Here is a 20,991-nt window from a genome sequence, read left to right as displayed (position 1 = left end):
TCCTCTTGAAACAGAATATGCTACAGTTTGGTATTTCTATTCCCTGATTTATGATTCTATTTTAAATTTAAGAGTCATCCAGTCATGGAAAAAAAATACTTGAAAGTATGAACACACAACACAGGCAAACATGCTGAAATGCTCAAAGGAAGCTGTTTCAAAGAACCAAAGGACTGAAAATTATTTGTGCAAGGTATTCCACAAAGAAATTGCATAAAAAGTAAAACTAATAACATTAAAAAGCTCAATTCAGATTTTTTCTCTCTCCAAAAATAATGGTAAATCCATAACAAACAGTTCAGCCAGCTCTACACTCAACTGGGGTCTGATCCAGTCATTATTTTGGTACTTGAAATCAAAAGGGATTTGATGGGAATGTATGATAGATTATTTTCTGCACATTTTTAATTGGGTGACTTCTTCCCTTAAAGGGTTGCTAATTTTTCACACATGTCTCCAAACATCCTCTGCCAATATTAAATTCTGCTCAGATGGATTTTCAGTTAGAGAAATATTTGGCAGTTACAACTCTTTGGCTGTAATCCAATAAATCCAGATGGGAGGAGCCAGCAAATGGAAATGTTTTATGTAGATAGTATGTTACTTCTTTATGCATTCAGATTTACATATTCTTGGAATAAATAAAGTCATGAACTTTCTTTCTTTCGGTTCCTTTTTGACTTTAAAAAAAAAGCTGCAGTAGCACAGAACCTTTTTTCCTCACCTTTGCAGCTTCTCTCTCTGGTCTTCAGTCAACCAGAAGCTACCTGACTGTATTTACTGTTGCAAACACATCTCTCTGCCTTTGTCCATCTTACTGTATACAACTTGACAAAGGCATCTTTAGAAATGAAAAGTGATTTGGTCAGATGGCTTGAATTACCCATAGTCTTCTTAGGCAGTATCAATCTTATGAAGTAGGTGAATGCCTTAGGATACTATATCCTCTTTAGATATTCCCTCTTTTAATCTTCTGAATAGGGATTTGAGAGAAAGAGAGAGAAAGCATTTGTTAAACTTATTTGAGAAATAAAACTCTCCAACTTTGGGTGAATAAATTAGAGACGCTCATTTCAGAAAAAGAACTGGGATTTCCAAGTTTGTAGATGAATATTTAAGTATGCCAATAATGAGCAGTTAAAATAGTACAGTTGAGCAGAGCAAGGCAGCTTTAAAAGGCCCCAAATGGTTACATTTAGATTCCATGATTTTATGAGCGATTATTTTTGCCACAGATTTAAACAAAGTCCATTTTCTTCCAGCCTGCTGAAAAAAGTCACTAGAAGAATGGCTTGTACCATACCACTGATACCTCCTTCATGCAATAATGTCAGGGGGCAGACATAGGTTTATTGCTAGAAAGCTCCTGTAAGTTTAACTAGTTCTGCTGCAGAGACAATTGCATGTATGCCTGAGTTACTGAGGACATGTTCACTACAAAAATCTGCATAAGTTATTTCTTCTTTCAAGTTCTTTTTTTCTTTCTTAGTTTTTTGTGTCTCCTGCTAGTTTGGGCTTATTGGGGCAATTACAGAAATTAACTAACGTTCCCCATTCTAAAGGTTCCACAGACAGGGCTATGGCAGAACTGGAACTTCTATTTCACAGGAAATTCTGACATTTTGAAACATATCCAGGTTTGGACAGAAAAAAAATAGAGAATTTGTAAAGTCCTGTAAAACAAAATGTTCCAAAAAAGTCACATCAATAGAAACATATCATTTTGTTAAAATAATAATAATAATAAAATCCATTTAGTTTTTTGCTTGTTTGTTTCATTTCAAAGAATAAGAGCTCTTCTGAAAAAGGAGTAATAAATAAGAAATATATCATTCCAAACCTTTATAATGAGCCTTCATTAAATTTTCTTTTGCCAAGTATGAATATTTCCAATATGAAATATCCACCTTGACATACTCCTACTGATGAATCAGCATTTTCAAAATGGTAAACATTAATTTAGAAAATGTTTGCCCAGCACTAGGAATAGATTAGGTAGCTGCTTCAGAGTATTCTTTGGTTACTGTTTTTTTCTACTATTTTTTTCTAAAAAAACCTGTAAACATTATATAAGTTTTCTCCACATCTTATACTTAGCATACTGGGCACCTAAGCTAGCAGTGCTGTCGCTTGAGGGTCACCTGTCTCTATAGGTCTGGAAAGAAGTCTGCCCTGAAATCACCTCCTGGGCTCTACCCAGAACATCTTCACCTGCAATGCTGTTAGCAGCAGGCTGCTCCTTCCCCACTTTGTGCTTTTTTTGTGCCACCTTGGCAGCATAAAAAGGTCATACAATAGTTGAAAATAGAACTTCAAGTCTCCACCAACTTTCACAACTGCTCATTTTCACTCAAGTTCAATTGTTAACAAAGGAGAGGGAGACATGACAACAGTGGATGTCTGAAGAACAAACTTCCACAGTCATTGTCCCCATCAATGAGATGTATATCTAGATGCTTTCTTTCGCCTTTGGCATTATTTCCACTGGGAAAAAATAACTTGGTAACCCTGCAGAAGTACTTTCATTATGATACTTCAGTCACTCCTAGGTTATCTGAATTTTCCCCCTTCACACTTCTGCATTTGACGATCTGCACACAGGCAGCACCATGAACCCCATCCATTCATAGATGCCAGCACTGTCGAGAAGTGGTATTATTCAGTGTTTTCCTCACTGCTTCTAGTATAAAATATAACATTTTATGGCTCTTTCATGGCTCAGTTGTGAAGTAATGAAATATAAATATACTCTCATCAGACCGGGGAGGGTTATTTGCTTTAGTGGGAATGATTAAGGAGAATATAGGGAGCTGGACCTGGGTGTAAAGATAGCTGATAATGCTTTGTAGAAAACCAGAGAAGCACAGGAAGAAGATTCAACCCTAATGTAAGAGGATTCAGTTTCCAATAAACTGAGCTAAGCCTGCTCAAGCCAGGCCAAATCTGTGAACCTTTCAGCAATCCCATCCAAATGCGTTCACTATATAGACCTGTGCAGCACATTTAACTTCCCTTGACTTGTGATGTCTTTGTTGCAGGTACTGGCTTTTTTTATCGGTTTTGGACAGGCTTCAAGATCATGGATTTACAGATTATTTGAACACACTGAGATATTTTAATTGGCTAAAATGTAAACATTTTGCATTTAATGAAAGATAGCTTTAGAGCTTGATTTTCCACTGCCTTGTATCTTATGTAGCCTCAGAGTGCAGTTTTGCAGCTCACTGCTCATAACCTTCACATGACAATCAGCCCACTGAGCTTTTAAAAACCTTCTGCTGTGTGACTGGTTCTGCTCTGGCTCTTCCCTACTGTCACAGCAACATGATGGAGTTCAGAGTTAATGCAACTGGTCTCCAGGGATTTTCCCAAGCATAGGTACTCCCTTGCTCATCTCCAGTAACCAGACTTCGGAGTACATCAATGAAGAGATATTTGTTGCCAGATCCTGCTGTATTCCAGTTTGTTGTTTTATTTTTTTTCAACTATTCTAGCATTTGGTAGGACCTCAAATGGCTGAAGAAAATGAGAAGCAAAACCAGAGCTTAAAGTACCAGCATCTTTTGCCACAAACCTCTATATCAATCACAGCTTGTGAGCTGTGAGCTCACACCTCAGCATAAATCTGGCAAATTCATTTCAGCATATGCTTAAATTAAAATCTCCAACTGTAACTATTTTATTCTAAGTATTACTACTGTATTCTTTGAGAGTTCTCAAGTACTTGACTAATATGTTCAACTGTGGCCTAAATAAGTAAATAAATAAAATACAAGGGAGAAAACAATTTGTCCTTGATTTGAGGTGCTTTCACTGTTGGTTTGGAGAATGTGTTTTATCACTAAATAATTTCTGATCTTTGCAAAATTATTATTGCTATGGAAATTACTCCTTGACACAGTGTCAGAGCTGGGATTATTATGTTTTCCTGTTTTGCTGTTGCTTACTACCAGACACAAATCTTTGGCAACAATACCTTCAGGGCTGGGGGAAACATTTGTGAAATTGTGTCAGCATTGCAAATGAACTTACAAGCATGTCTTTTAGAACATTTTTTGTACCTTCTGCCTTACTGCCTACAATATAGCAGCAATATTCTGGATCGCTTTGGAAATGTGTGCAGTGGTTTTCACACAAACTGAGCTTTCAGCCGAATGATACCCTAACCTCCATTTTTGTGGTTGTGAAATAAAGTTGATGGCCCATATTGTGTTTTCTTTCTAATCTTGCTTTCTGAGTCATGTTGTAGACAATCAGTGAATATATAAGAGCAAAATCAATTCATATTAAAGACAGTATTTCCATTATGCAGCACTTTGACACTGATGATGTTTTTCTTATGAAAGATCACAATAAATCACACAACAAAGAATAACTGCTAGGTCACCAAACTACTCGCCATTTCACTTGGTAGTAAACAAGAACTTGCTTCACAAAATCTGTATTCCTATTAAATTCCTGCCTTCAAAGTTTTATGTAGAACTAAAAGAGGTTGGGGGGTTTCATTAGGAGACAAAACATCTCTGTTTAGTCTTTTTGTTCCTTTACGAATTCAGTTTGCTGAAAAAGCTCTGAGTTGTACAGAGTGTTACTTGTTTAAATTAGGGCTTTCCTATTCAAATAACCTTATTCTATTTCTCTGAAAAGTTGCTTTAGGCAAGCCAAAAATGGGATCTTTATTTCACACAGATGAGATGTGAACACACTGGCTTGGAGGAGGATGGGTTCCATGTAGCTTTTCTGACTACAAACATGGCAAGTGAGACTGCAAATATTTTCATTCTTGTAGGCAGAAGTCACTCTAAGCTCAGTTTCGCCTTCTACAGTCTTATATCTTTTGATGTGGATTGCCTATAAGAAGTGCCTCCACTTCATTGTTTTCTGTTTGTTTTTTTTTTTCCTAGCCCCTCTCATAGTTGTTGCTAACACATTAGCATAAGAGGGAAAAATAAAAAATTAAAAAGCTATTAAACTGCAGGATCCTAGTGAAAGATTGCAAGAAACTCAGACTTTTCCTGGGAGTGCTAACATGATTCATACTGTATGTTTGTATGGCATTGGCAGCCATAAGACTCAGGAGGGATTATTTTAAAAAGGTGTCTCTTTTCACATATCTTTAAGTATTTGCAATTGTGGGTCTTCATGGGAAGTCTGTGTTTAAGCACAAGAGTGCCTCAGACAAATTATTATTGCTAGTGAATCACTCAGGACCATCCATTTCAATCTCCTGTCTTCAGCCACAATGACTCTAGCTCCAGCTCATGAAACCAAGACACAGCTTCATGCAGAGAATATTACTGGATGTTTGAGTAGCGGCCACAGCTAACGCCTGAAGACAATGGGTCACAGATTTCTGATTCATTGAGCCACAATGAAAAAAAAAAAATTAAAAACTTTCAGTTGTGATTTTTCCGAGGTGTTTTGTTTCATGCTTAAATTTATTTAACAGTTTTACAGCTTTTTTTAAAAAATAAGCCAAATATAAAATATAAAACTGACCTGCCACTTCCAAATCCAAATAAAACATTTCACTTAAAAATATCAGAATTAAACATTTAATGTTTCTGATTCTTCCCCTGCTATTTTTGCCACTGAAACAATTAAGAAAATTAGATTGATATTCCCAAATGCTCTTGTCCCCTTGAATGCAACTTGTTTAATGACTTGACTACATAAAATAAAATCCTTGTTACTCTGAAGTAGTCCAAAGCAATCCTTTCTTTACAACTAAGAAGTTCTGCAGCAAAAGGACTCACAGTGGGCAGACTGCGCTCATACTACCCATACAAGCACTCAAATGTTGCGCACACTGAAGTAGCTAAAGCTCTAATTGTAAATGTTTGCAAGTAAACACCTTGCTTTCATACAAGGCTTTCAAAAAGGTTAACGTATGTTAAGCCTTTGTGAGTGAAATGCTGAAAGGACTTGTGTTTGTATTTACATCATTGTTTATAACTTGAATACTCCCTCAAAGCATTGGAAACATAAGCAGACCCATGCAGAACACCACCTGCATGGAATGGCATATGGATGAAACAATAAGCTGGTAAGCTCAATTGCACACGTGCGAGGACTTAAAACAAGGACTGGAACCTTCAGTGTCTTCCATGTGGGAAGAGCCCTGCATGTAAATGGACTGAGACTGATTTTGCTTCATCTCTTTTTTTCATGTGTCATTCCAGAAAGCAACAGCAGGCTACAAACTCACTACAAACTCACCCCAGCCTGCTGGGGCCTGGGAGGCTGAGGAATTCCTTTTATGTCTCTTACATATACCTGTATTTCAAAGCAATTAACAATATAGATGATAGTCTTCATTGTGCCACAGTCACATTGCAGGTAAATGACTGCATCACTGTCTGCACAGAAGATGTGGACCTTTCTGAAGGCACTGGGATGCACTTGAGTGCAGTGCAGTATTGTCAAGGCAAGGCAGTACTTCTGCAATATCAACATTAAGTTCATTTTAGACACTACAGACTGTGCATATTTGATGCCAGTGACTCTCAAAATTCTTACAAACAGCAAACTGGGATCGTTAATGGTGATGTTTCTTGTTGTTATGGAATTATTATTTCTGTTCCTCTTGCATGTTAACTTTTTCACATTTTATTATCTGCTGTAAGATTGTTAGATGGTACTGGAAGCCAAAGTTGAGGAACAGAGTTCAAAACTCCACATATTATTCTAGAAGCCCTATTTATTTTAGTAACTATGAGCTCCACATGAAGACTGTCACATCTTCACTTTCATGTGAAGAAAACTCTGTGGCAGACAGGCCTACTGCCTTTGCTGAAATCCATATGGCAGTGCCAGCTACTTTCTGAAGGATATTTACAGAGGCTTTCAACTTTTTCTTAATGTTCTTCAGATGCCGTCAGTAGCCGAAAGCTTCATTCAGAGTGACCCTGTGCTCCAACATTCCACTGAGCTCAGTGGTTTGGATACAACCTCAGCTGACCAACTACAACAGAGTCTTGCTGAATTTTGTGCACTGATCCCAAACAAAAATGTTTTTTTTTTTTTCTCAGGTAACAGTGTCTTATCATTGAGAGATATGCAAACAAGCAAGTAAAAAGTCAGTTGATTTGCACCCAAGAAACACCCAGTAGAAACCTATGAGCATGTGCAGAATAGAAAATAACTGTAAGCCCAGCATGTCAAAGTATCAGATGTACAGTGCATAAATTATATAGTTAATCTGATTCTGCACAGTAAGTGGGTTTACTATGGGCTGTGCAGTTCATCTGGGCAACATATGCTCAGAAGGTCTAACACTGTGGAAGTACTGCATACTTTGTGGAGCTGATCCGCAATGCACAATGAATGTGTCTAGGATTTCCAGATATCCAGCAGCCCAGGCAGAGCTGCTATTCTGGTAAGGCTGTTCTAGACAATTGTCAGCATTCTTAAATTCTGCCGCAACAAAATTACCAGGAACAAAAAAAGGACATATCTCGTGAAAGCCAGATGTACGGTAGGTAAGAAAAATACAAAAAAATTTCCGTTGCTATATATTTCACTTTTATTATTGACGTTACAGCAGCGCCTCAGACTGCTTAGTCACCTCCTCAAGACCTATGAGACATGTTTATAGATGAAAGTATCAAAGCATACAGAAATAACTCAATAACCTACAGTGTTAAATAAATGTCAAATAAATAAGTTAAATAAAGTTAAATAAAAAGCTAAATTACCCCCCCCCCCCAAAACTTAAATAACATAGAACACCAGTTCTACATACAGTTCCTAAGCAGAAATACCTGGTACCATTGTCAGACCAGGGAGAACGGGATAGATCACTTCAATCTGTGTGATTCCCATGCACTCAACCTGAAGAAAAGTATGTTCAGTGGATATCTGAGAACTGAATTAGTTCTGCATACAGCTGTGACCATTCCTTTTTCAGTATTCTTTCTCCTTTAGAACTGGAGTTACTCACTCCAGTTCTGAGTAGGAAGTTCCTGAGAAGTTAGGTGAGCATGGTAAGCAGGTCACTTGAAGACTGCATGTTCTGGGCCAATAACCCCATTCATTCACCTGGGATTCCTTTTCCTTCAGACACTGTATAGTGTTACTGTGCTTGGTATTGATTGCAAGGGCACTTGACATTTGGTTGCTGTTGTTTGATGAAAGCAGCTACTTACAATGCTTCCTCTGAGGAAATCCATTTACGTATATGGACTCCTTTGTACCTGTGCACATGTAGGTGATATGTTCTGAAACCTACATAAAGAAAACTCACAATACGCTGTTTAGGTGTAGCAAAAATGTAACTAGCTGTTCTTGCTTTGCTAAACATTCACTCATAACTTGCAATTCAATTCTATCACCTGAAATAAAATACTTGAGAACACTGTAAACTAAATGTCAGCTCTCTTTCTTGTCAGAGAAGATGCCTTTTCCAATCAGCAGAATTAATCAACTTATCTTACTTGAAAAAATTTTTTTTTCTGGAAAACTCCCAGAGAGTCAGGTTTTTAAAGCAGTCTTACAGAAATTCAATAGAAAATAATATGGAGTGATTAAAATGGAAAGGACTGAACAGTGGAATATAAATCCTGATATAAGACTCCAGATGTTTTAAATACAAAGATTTTCAACCCTGATATTCATCCATGTTATACCAACGATATGAACAAGCAGAACCAGAGACCAGCAGTAAAGTACAAAAAGTATATTTCTATACTGTGCATGAAATTGAAAACAAATCATACTACAGCATAGTTTCTTCATCTTTTTCCAAAGCCAATGGCTTCATGGTAATACAATTTAGGTGATGAGCATGCTTGGATAAATGCCACGCGGGCCACAAACTATCTACTCCACCAAAAGAAACTGCTGTCCCAGTTTATCCCAGCTTCCTTTGCACCCCCCATTTTCATTTTTTTCCAGTGCAGTAATTACAATAGCACTGACAGGAGTCAGGACTTACTCCAAAATTCTCCATAGCTCCTTTTAGAAAATACATAGGCATATACATTGAAAGTATTTCCTGACAAGCAAGAGATCTTTTGGGATTATGTTGCCGTCCTCTCTCCCCACCTGCCCTTTCTCTTCCCTTTATTTTTTGTTGCTTATGAGACGGATGGTTATTATCAGTTTATTATTACTGTTTTTCCACAGACTTTCTCAAATGTCAAGTGATCTGATCTGGAGTTCAGGCCCATAATTACACTGGACCAACTCCAGGAACTCGTAAATAAATCGGTGGTGGCTGCAATGGCTGCCAGAGCTCTGTCATCCTGCTCTTCTGAGGGTGGACAAAGGCTTTGGCTCTTTTCTAAAATTCTACACTTGCCCCAGAGTTTTTCACACCTTCTTTTAAAAGGCCCTAAGCTTCCTCAGTCTAGTTTGGCATAGCCTTACACAGGAAGGGAAAGCTACTAGCCTGCCACATTGTTGAATATGTTCATTTAGAAAAGCAGCTGAAATGTAGATTGTTTTTGTTTTTTTTTCCTCTTTTCTCTATATGTGGAAACCTTGCAGGAATAGACATATTTCTGTCTCTCTGCACTGGCCTCTTTGTTGACATTAATAGTTTACACTGGGCTCCACGGTGAGGTACATCTTCGTCACAGTGTATCATCGACTGTGCTGAGCTACAGAGGTCAGTTCCAAAGCTTGGCAAGAAAGTTCCTTAAGTGGAGTGATGTCTGGATTCAAGATCATGGATTTAAACAGACTGGGCACAACATTCATTCACAGACCTGGCTTACTGAAGTCTGAGAAGTCTACTAGTAAATTTGAATGTAACTTTCAAGACTGTTTCTAATCATATTAATGCATATACAGCACAGCATCCGGTTACAGAATGGAATCTCCACCTACTGCAGGCTTGAACTTAAAATGACGCTACAGATGTTTATCTTCTGATACCCTCAACACTTTTTCCCTAAAAAACTTCAAATAAACTACTCAAGCACTTAACAGGAGCTGATTCAGGATAAACTGGTTCCTTTCCTTCAGCCTCAGCTGCAGTTAGAACTAGTCCCCATGTCAGCCATCGAATGGCACAGATGGTAGCACAGATCACAACTTGCACGACTTTATCTACAGTGGGTTTGTACCAGAAGCTAAAATAATTCCCGAAATCAGAGCTAATCCTGAGTGCAGACAAGACCTCAGACTGCCAACTAGTTCCAAATGTTTTTAAGATGTGAATACTTGTATGCTGCCAATGAGACTGAGATGACCAAGTCTTTTCACACAGGTCACTCAAAGGCAAGCAAACAGTAACAGTATTTCATCGGTGCTAACTTGGTTCATATTCATAGCAGTCACATAAAGGTGAAAGTTGCTTTATAATAAAAGTCCTTTATTATAAAAGTCCTTTATAATAGGTTGAGTCATTGTGACTTCTGCAGAGTACTTTTCAAAACAAAGGAAGATACTTCATGGAGTGAAAAAACAATGAATTCTTTGCAAAAGAATGTCATTTCTTTCCTATATCCCCCCCAGGGAACCCCATTGTTTAAACAAGCATTTGCTTGTGCCCCAAAGTACAGATGTTTTTGACTCCCATCATAAATCAAACATGTTTGTGTCTAACGCATTAAAAAAGTGGGGAAAATCATCTTTTTAACTGACATGGATTAAGATGGTTGGTCTGACCCAAATTATACTTCTTTATAATCTTATTTCTTTCCTGGTTCTTCTGGGAACAAAAGATTCAACAACATCATTGTGCCTCCCTCAGAATTCAAATCAATCTTTGACTCATTTTTAAATGTAAATTTGAAATAATCATGCACCTCAATCATGGATTAAATTTGCAGGAGAAAAATCTCTGGCAGAAGATGGCAGGGACTGTGCCTAAAGCTAAATCCAGACACATCAGTTCTGAACTAGGGTGAAAACAGCGTTCTTGTTAAATGGGTTACAGGTTTTCAGTTGTAAAAGTTCCACCAAGAAACCATTGTGGTATTTGAAAACAAATAAGGACAGCATCATGTCAATCACAACAAAAGCAAATTTAACACTTCAATTACTTTTTTCTCCCCTCCACTCAGACAATTCTCTCAGGCCTGTGTTACCGGGCATTTTTCACAGGATCAGAATTCCATCTCTAAACCTTGACAATTCTAATAAGAAGGTGGTGCTGCCTCTTTTGCCTCCCCCCCCATGGAAAGGGAAGGCCTTTGATAGTTTCAAACAGGCATGTTGGACAACAGGACAAATTGTGTTGAAAGGCAGCAGGATAAACCATATTTTCAAGGTCACATTTTTAATCCAAGATTTTTGACCTTGCTATGGTTTATTTTTCATCCCCTTTTCATGCTAGCTTTCCTCCTCCTCTCCCTCAATCAGACTGGAAGGACACACCTATGCTTTCTATTTGATGTGGGTTTCAGGTATCTGCACAAAGTAATTCATAACCACTAGGCAAAAGGCATGTGCTCACACCACATCATTATCCTGCAATTAAGAGACTTCTGCCTGCCACAAAGCTTTAAAGCCCAGCAGTGTTTCAAGCTAAGCCCTTAGTATTCAGTTCTGAACGTATCTAGAGCACAAAGCCGCTGTAGTGCTGCAGACAAAGATATTTTGTAGCATAACTCATGAAATACTTGTTGGGTATTGATTCAAAAGTTTAAGGTTTGCCTCATCTTAGCATGTTTTCTCACCTTAAGATTTTCTTCTGCTTCTCTGCACAGACTTCATGCAGATATGGAGAAGATAGCTCTGCTCTTGAACATGCAACTGAATGGAACACCAGCATCTATTCTGTTCAGTTCCATGTGTTCTTTACTGAAGTTCTCAGGTTTAACATATTCTTTAAATGAGTCCCCTTTTGGTAATACTCTATGTGGTATGTGCTGTAATCATGTTTTAAGTTACTTTGTAAGATCCAATCAAGTGAAGCAGGGCTTGAATTCTCCATGTAATACGCTTAGAAAAATGTTTATCTAAAGTAAAAGATTAAAGTGAGAAGAAGGTAAAACAAAGGATGCTTCTACCTTCTGGGCTGCTTAATGTCAGAAAATTTGAATGTTCTGTTTCCCTTTTACTGTGTGGACAAATACCTTTGCTGCATCACTGAGGTGAGGTATATACCATCGTAATGGTATGTCCTCCATCTTCCTAACAATACCTCAATTTTAAACAAGCACATTCAGGAAAAAGAAAAAAAAGTTTCTCCCTTTAAATAAAAAGTGGTGATGTCTTTCGGCTTCCTCCAGCTTCTACCCCATGTGGTTCCAGTATAAAAAGAAAGCAGGACATTCATTGAATTGTTCCTCTAGACAGCCTTGTCCCCAGTGGCTTCCCAGGATCTGCCCCAGCCCAGCAGGAGCAAACTCTCCAATTTGGTCAAGATTGGCTGGAAAGGTTGTGTGAGTTAATAAAGAGAAAAAACCTGTAACGCCTACAGAGAAACACTGTCCAGAAATGTTGCTAATGCAGAAGCCATCCATATACTTACGCTAACATGTGAGTAACGGTGTTGAGCCTTGCCTAGCTCCTTTGCTGTACTGGAGCTCTCTCATTGGGCCTGGTCCTGTTTAAATAAATAATTAACCATTCTTTGAGCCAGCCATGATGACAGGGACCCAAAAAACTGCCACCACATTTCAAGACATTGGCCAGAGAGGCCGGCATGGTTTGATGAGGTGGAAGGCCCAGGTTCAGGCCCTGGGTACCTTCACACCTGTGTGAGTGTGGGCTCCCGAGGCAGCAGCAGGACACCTCCTCACACTCCCCGGCCCGCAGGGGTGGGAGCAGAAAGCAGATCTGCCGCTAACCTGACCGCCAAGGCACGGATGTGCTGGGACGCTGCGCCGTGGTACCCGCCACCCGTGGTACCCCCCACTCCCCGTGGGGCTTGCTCGGGGAGAGGCGCCCCGAGGCCGGCGCGGACGGTGCCTGCGGCAGGGCCTGGCACGTCCCTCAGGCCCCCACCGGGGCCCGGGCCCCGGCCCCGCACGGCCAAAGGCTGCGGCCCAACGGGACGGGGACAAGCTGGTGCCGCCACATTACCTCAGCCTCACCCCGCCACCGGTAGCCGTTACCTTCGCCAGGGACTCTGGGCAGGTGGCTCGACCAGCGCGAGTCACCCACGAACTCCCGACCCCCGCCCCTCCGGGCCGGGCGCGGCCCCTTTAAGGAGTGGAGCAGCGCCTCCAGGAGGCGCGCGGACGCGGGGCGAACCCGGGCTGGGGGCGCGAGGGGCGGGGCTGCTGTGAGGGGCGCGCCCCGCCCCGCCCCGCCCTGTCCCGTCCCGCGTGGGGCCGTGTGGCGCCGCGCGGCTGTTGGTCCCCGCGCGCGGCCGGCCGGGGTCGGGCACGGTCCGCTCCCGCCAGGGCGCTGAGGCGAGGGGCGCCGCCCCGCCCCGCCCCGCCGAGGAGGCGGCCGCCCCCCGCGGCGGGGGCCGCGCCGCTTCCCCCGCCCCTCTTCGCCCCGCCGGCCGGAGGGACGGACGGAGGCAGGCCGCCCGCCCGCCCGTCTGCCTGCCGGAGGTTGTGGCTGCCCCCGAGCCGCCGGTTGTGAGGTGAGCGCTTCCCCGCGGGAGGGTAAACCCGCGCGGGGCCGGGGCGGGTGCTGCCCCCCGGGGCACGGCTGCAGCCTTCGGCGAGGCGCCGCGGGCTGCTCGCTCGCTCGCTCGCTCTCCCGCCCGGGGAGCGGGTTTCCGTCGCGAAGGTGCTGCACGAAACTTCGCCGCTCGCTCCCGCCTCCCCGCCCGCCGCGGGGCCGAGTTGTCACTCTGGCGCTGGGCTTTCTCCTCAGCGCAGCAACCTGTGGAGGATGGAGGGCTCGCGCCCCGCCGGCGGTCCCCGCCGCGGCTTCGCTCCCGCACGGGCTGCGGCAGCACCTGCCGTCGGGCACAGCGCGGCGGCCGAGCGGCAGCAAGCCGCGCCGCGGCTCTTCGCTTCCGTGCCGGGGGAGGCGGGCGGCCGGGGGCGCCGCGGGGAGCGGCCGTGTGTCCGGTGGCGGGGTGCTGTGGGGGGATGTCCTCGGAGGCGGCGGGAGCAGTGAGGTGGAGGCGCGGCAGAGGGTGCTCTGCCATTGCCGCGCTCGGCGCAAAGGCGGCTTTGCAGCGGGGCTGAGAAATTTTTTGAAGGAATTTTGTCTCTTCTTTCAGCTGGGGGAAAAATGGCAGCGGCAGCAGTGTGTACGTGTGGTGTAAAGAAAGAGGGACTTTATGATGCTGCTTGGTCACAGCACAGTGGGATACTAGGAAAGGGTGACAGAATCAACAGGGTACTTGTTTACTGATGCACGAAACCTCTTTGGCCCAGAGCCCAATATCTGTGTTCAGGAGGTTGAGTACTCACCTTCCCTGGCTTAAATGGGTCAGCAGTGGGATTGCAGCTTGCCATGACTTCTTGTCCGAACTCCAGAAAACAATGATAAGTTTAGGAAGGGGGGGAAACAATGAGGTATTGTGATTATTAGGAAAAAAAAAAAAAGAATATGCAGAGCTGACTACTTAATGACACCTTTAGATCCGTTTTACTAATAATGCTTCTTATAGTCTGCGCGTGATCGTGGATTATGACTCTCTTAAGAGACACTTAAGTGGTCTTGCAAAGACTGAGGGTACTTGAGTTTATTACTTGGCAGGGGGCAGCAGCATGAGGCCTGGGAAGCAAATAGGAAGTGAAAATTACCGTTTAGTTTTGATGCTGTTCTGGGTCTTCGACAGTTATTGGTGTCAACATAGCCTGATCTTAGCTCAGATAGCATCTCATGTGCTGAAAGATAGAACTCTTATCCTGGTAGATATGTAGTGCTTTTGGGTGTGTGAACAGTCTCTCTGATAGCTTATGGAAAATGTTCTGAACTAGTCTGGTTATTTTTATCACAGCAAGTGTGTTTCTTTAAGAGTAAACCCAACTGTATCATACTGAAAAATGTTTTCAGCCTGTAACTATCTTAATCTCGTGTTCAAAATGAAAACAAAAACCACTTGAAAATGGAAACCTCTCTTGACTGATTCATGTGGCTAATGAGGTTGTGACAACAGAACTGTGTGCAATTTTACTATGTTGTGGTGTCATTACCTCTGATCCGAAAGTGCAGTTCAAGTTGAGGATGTGCTCTCCTCTGGCTTTGCGTGCTGCCCTGTGTAACAAACGGTGGTAGAGGTCCAGCCTGTATTTCCAGAGAAACAGTCCTGGTTTCTTGATGGTCTGCGTCAAGCCTCCACGAGGCAGAGGTGCCTGATATGGAGACAAGAGGAAGGAATAGTGGTAATGTGCTCAACTCTTGAAACACAGGTTTGCCAGCAGTGCCTGCCACAAGAAATGCTTTCCTGGTGGGATGTTCAGAGGCTTGATATGTCATCCTGTTTTCCTGTGCCTCTTGAGGCCCCAATAAAATGGTGTTGGCCTTGTCTTTAGATGCATCTGGCCATAGGTAACAGCATGGTGAGGTGCACTAGAGTAGTTTGCACTTTTTCAGTTCTGCTTTGCTTACATGTCTGAAGACTTTGTTGGATGTTATTGTATTAAGTGAGATGCACTCAAAATTTTTCTTTGCTATCCTGATAGGAAACACACTTCAGCTTTCACTTTAAAGGAGTTGAGTGTTAATTATAAGACTTAAAGAGCTGTATGGTATGGATGTGCCTGTAAGTTTATCTGGCTGTGATATTGTTATTAACCTCTCTGATACAGGCAGGACCAAAATGTCTGTCCTGTGTAGAAACTTCTGAAGTCAACACAGGAAAATCATGGGCTTTTCAGAAATAAAGTTCTGAACAAAATTCCTGTCTTCAGGTGAGTGTTAGCTCCTGCTAGGTGCAGCCTGACTGTATTCCCCTGGGGGAATCATTTCGCACTCTTTTGTTTCCCTAGAAAATTTATAGTTCCCAAATGCACTGCTCAGTTCTGTGTGGATGCAAAACATGCTGACTCATATGTTAAACTGTTTGTAGCCCTGCTCCATGTAAACACAAGCACACTTCTAAAATATTTAATTTGTAATGTCCTCTGTGGAGAGCTATCCCCACAGCTCCTGGCATAATTCCCAGAAGCAGCAGATTCTGGGGTACTGGGAGTTTCAAAGGCCATTGGTGCCTGGTGGGATAACCGTCTGAACTAGTTTAGCATAGTTTATCCTGGCACTGGGACAGTTCAAACTGAACAGGTATTTAATCTTGCTTAAAGCAAGTCTGCTTTGAACAATACTTGGTATGTTTATAAACGTTTTGGAGCCTGTTGGGACATGGCTGTCAGGAGATCTACGTGGTAGGGAAATCTTTGTTATGGCAAGTCAACTTTGGTGGAGATGTAACTCCTAACAATTTTTAAAAAAAAACTTATCTGTGTGCAGTCGTGGTAAAATCAGGAATAAGCTATTTAAAGATTTGTTTTCTTAGTTCCTCTGTGGCAAATAACAGCACTAATTTTTGGGGGAAAGAGCTGAGTTTATATCCACATGTTAAATGCTTGTTATAAAGAACTCAGAAAGATGGACATTCACCCTCCCACGCAAATACTCTGATAGGTCTTTTAATTGACAATAAACTGCAACGTATGATTTGACTACAAAGAAGGGGTGTGGAACCAAAGAATGATTTCCAAGTGCACTTATTTTGTCTGTACCTGGTAAGTACAGCATTGGAATGTTAAGATAAATACCTTCTCCTTTAAAGCAGTAATTAGGTTAGTGGAGACTAATTCATAGGAACTAGAGTTCCTTGATTTTTTTGTGTGTTTTTTATTTGGTTTTGGGTTTGTTTTTTGTTTAATTTATTATTGTGATCTTGGTTGAAAGAGTAATCCATTATGGTAAGTATGGAGAGTAATTTGGGAGAGGTTCAGTGCAGGTTATGGATAGTCCAGGTCATTCACTTCTTACTTGCTCATGTAGGTTGACTGTCAGTGTATTATTACCTGTAGTTGGTAAAACGATGTTTGCTGAACTGTGCTAAGCTTCACTGACATCATAACTCATTCCAACATCCTGCACTTGGTTTGAGCTTCCATTCTTACTTTTTTCATTTTGAGAACAAGACTTCAGAGATACTAGAGTAGCAGGATGCGCTCTCAAAGCTGGATAAATCAGGGTAGCTGAACTGGTTCAAAACTCTGGAGAAAAAGCTCCTGGTGCAGGTGGGGCTTTAGAGCTCCTGGGGATACAAACCGTCACTCCCTCTGCCACAACATGGCAGCACTTGCAGTTGCTCTTAGCATCAGTGCAGCTGGAAGAGCAAATCTGTGCCCTTACCTTTACAGATGGTAAGATTTGAAGGTAGCATACTTGTTATTGCTTTGCCTGTAGGAAGGACACTTAGCATAATAGTATTTTGGTACCAGAAGCATCTTTTCTGGAAGGCTATACTTGTTTTCCTTCTTTATTTAGTATATATATTCCATTTATATGGGCAATTTCTTAGAAATATGGCTTAATTCACAAATGGATTTCTCTACTAAGTCTTTATCAGAAGTCTGAAACTGAACTGTACAGATGTGGAATTTTGTGCTTAGGTGTGCTGAGAGATGTACTTACCATTGTCAGAGTCCCATTCATTACAAGACAGAATCTTGCAACCCGTATTTCAAAATCCTCCTTTCTATGATGGCTATTAGTGTAATTTTTCTTTGTAAAAGCAAATGAGGTTAAAAATTGTGCCTGCATCTGTTATTGTTGCTATGACAGTTGTCTTTGTCCAGTTTTAACTATCATATTTTGAATAGCTCTTAACTGGGATTGTAACATTAATGGCTATGTGCAGAGGAAGTAGAAGAGGAAATCTTTCAATATTGTCTCCTTCTCTCAGTCAAAAAATGTTTCTTTTGAGTTATACTGTTTTTAATCAAGATGCAGTGGGTTGATACATTCCATTACTTTGTTTTGGTGCCTAGCATAATTAGGAGTGGTATGGTTACGGCATAAAGTAGTAGCCAGTTTGTTAGCACTATTTAATCATGGTTTGTCTTGAGCAAGACAGATGGTACCACTGATACTGTGCCTCTGAGACTTGAAAACTGGGAAGATCACTTGAAATAAGGTGATGCAATTTTTGTGCAAAGTCATGTACAAAATTGTGTTGTCTTCAGATGTCAATTGTGAAACAAGCAAGTGCTCCTTGCAACATGCTATATCAGTCATTGCATAAGCAGCAGCAAATAAGTACTATCCCTCTGTCTAGGTGTAAGCAGTGGCATGTATTTTCTTCAGGTGCCAACTTACTTTTACACCAATGTGCAACACTCATGTAAAAAAAAAAAATCTGTAAAATAGCCCATGTTTATTCAAACCCTCCTGTCTAGCACACTGAACATTTTTCTCTAAAGTGGATAGCTAACTTCTGCGTAGTCAGTGTGTATATTAAGAGTTTGTATATGGCTATCTTCCTGATGCTATCTGGAAAATACTGTCAGGAGAGAAGTTTTTTTATATGTTAAATGGCAACATGTTGGTCTGAGTAACACATTGTTAGAAACTGTTGGTGGTAAAGTAGCAGCAGTTTGGAAAGCACTGTGACCCTAATCCAGACCTGTTTTAAGCGGTAACTTCTAATACAGTCTTGTATGGTTTAGTCCAGTTGGAGGGCCAGCTGTCTATTTTGGAAATCAGACTGCTGCCTTTTAAGATGAAAGCCATATTTTTGTGAATATGAACTCTTTTGTATCTGCTCGTAGTGCCTTGTCTGAGGGAAGGAGCAGCTGTAGCGCATTCGCGAGACCTGCGTTTGGCTGTTGCTGCCATTGTGTTGTGTGTAAACATGTACCATTATTTTGGATCACATAACAGCCTGTTCAAAAGGGTCTTGCATTCCCCAGCTGTTCCACAACTTTTCCATCCCTGAGCTTGCCAGCTGCTTAATACAGGCAACTGTAGCTGCATTTGTTTCTCTGGTGTTAAGTATTAGCAGAGATAAAATTGACTTCTTGTTAAATGCTAGGTGCTGCGAGCCCCTCTCCTGCTTCTAATGGACTTAAAATTAGACTATTCTTACAATATCGAGGCTGTCAGAAGTTTTCTTTGCCACTAGTTGGTCAGATTGCGTAAAAAAATAGTACTTCCTTAGATTTGGCACAAATATGAAATACAGTGGTGTTTACCTATATATGTACATCCACAGCCTGTGGTATTAACTAGTCCAAAAGAACAGGAGTATGAAAAGATGCCCCTTAAAGCCATGTCAACAGCTCTTTTGTTTCCCCACTTCTCTGTACAACTTTCAGTTTAAAAAGGCATCCTCTGCTCTCTTTGTCAGCCAACGCTTTCATTTACTGATTCTTGAAACGAGTTTTATTTCAGTGGTGGCACTGCTCAGATCAGATGTTGAGGAGAGAACACGGGCTCTGAAATGCCTTGTATCTGCAGTGAGTGCTCAGTCCAGGTGAGGGACCATAGACTAAGCCCTGCTTTCTGGATTTTTCCATCCAGCCTGGTCCCCCCATGAAAAGGATAGGAAACATCCAGAAAATGTCTTGTGTGGCTGAACTCCTCTTTTCTGCAGCAGTGTATCCATAACTATCTCACTGGAGATACAGAAGTTAAAAGGCAGACTGTCTTTGTAGGGTGAACTTCAATGAAAGTTTTGAACAGAATAAATTCAAACACCTTTGGAAAAGGGAGATATTTCTGTTAAAAGGCTAAAGTTGCTGTTCTAAACAGTTAGTCTGTTCTACAACGTCAGTTTGAAACTTTGGGTGAGAAGAAGCATGTACTTGGTTGCTGCAGGAGATTGTTAAAGATAGTGATAAAGTTAAGTTTTCAGAGGCTTGAGCTGGTTTCATTAACTAGTATTCCATAATCAATACAAGGGGATAAATCAGGCATTTGCTTGAAAACATATTTAATGCAGTTTGCAGTTAAAGAATGTAAATTTGAATTTTCCTGGTTGTGTGAATCTTTTCATGGTGAAGAAGACTGGAAGGGGAATGACTTGTGCATTTTTGCTGTTGGTAGCAGAAAAGGTTGCCTCTGCCCCTACTTGCCTATTGTAATTGGTCTGAAAACCCTGTTATTCAGAGAGGAAATTTTCAGGTCACTGTAGATATATTTCTTTTTTTCCTGTTTTTTTTTTTTTCTTTTACCAGGCCTACTCTATCCTAGCTTGTTGCAGCTTTCATGTTCATTTTAAACATCAATACTACCTAAATTATGCTAATAAGAGGATGACTGGCTTAATAATAGAGCATTGCTCTGGAAAAACGAAACAAAAACATAAAAGGAAGTCTCTTGATTTAAGGTAGCATATTTCAGGATCTGTTTTTCATATCTCCAAAGAGCTGAGAGTTTGAACTTTTCCATTCTGATGCTAGTGTCTTAAAAGAAGTTGAAACACTGACGGTCTTTGGTTAGACACTTGCTCTTGTCTTCTGGAAAATTATTCTTTCAGACTCAGTGTTGGAGTACTAAATCAGTATTTGTCTGAAATCATAGCAGAAATACAGGCTTATAGTTTGAAATGATCACATTAGATACGTAGTTACATTAGCTGATCAAAATCATAGATATTAGCTTAAAATGTGTAGTTAATACAGAAAATTTAGAAATGAATGTGTGTTCTGGATTTAATAACTACATGTATGAATGGTTCTTTAGAAAGCAGGTAACAGGGGTTCTCATCCAGAACAGCAGACTGTCCATGCTTCAAAAATAGTCAATTCAAATTCAGACAACTGATTGTGATACTGAGGGCAGGGAAAGATGGGTGGGGAATAGAGAAGAAACATCTGTCACGGAGAAGGTGAGGGAGCATGTCTTTTTCTTTTTTTCTTTTTTTTTTTTTTTTTCTTTAGGGGTGCTGTTAATTTATAAACCCCTTTGGAGTGAGTCTAGAGAATGGACATAGAGGAGACAGGGAGGAATGAAATTTGAAAAGTATGAAAGTAAGGAGGTGTTGGTTTGTCCTCAGTTGAGCAGAGGAGGAAGACTGTATCTGATTAATAAGAAGTGTTCAATTATTAAAGGCTTTAGGAGAAACAAATATTTATTTCTCATGGAAGGTGGTGGGAATGGTAGAGTCATAGAACGGTTTGGGTTGGAAGGGACCTTTAAAGTTCATTAAAAAGTCAAGTGATAAGACTT

The 20,991-nt window shown here is 41.1% G+C and overlaps 1 protein-coding gene across 1 annotated transcript in view; it reads left to right on the top strand.

Moving 5' to 3' along the window:
• Window positions 1-13,375: 13,375 nt before the first annotated feature.
• The window catches only part of SVIL (supervillin), a 146,965-nt gene continuing 139,349 nt past the window's right edge, over window positions 13,376-20,991 (top strand). Inside the window, exon 1 of the mRNA XM_082498916.1 lies at window positions 13,376-13,489. The gene's annotated coding sequence lies outside the window, so the exon portion shown is untranslated. The remainder of the gene's footprint in view (window positions 13,490-20,991) is intronic.

The sequence above is a fragment of the Vanellus vanellus genome, assembly GCF_965231255.1.
Source record: "Vanellus vanellus genome assembly, chromosome: 2".
NCBI classification, from domain to species: domain Eukaryota; kingdom Metazoa; phylum Chordata; class Aves; order Charadriiformes; family Charadriidae; genus Vanellus; species Vanellus vanellus.
Note: the sequence above shows the minus strand (reverse complement) of the source record. Positions and strands in the feature narration are given on the sequence as shown.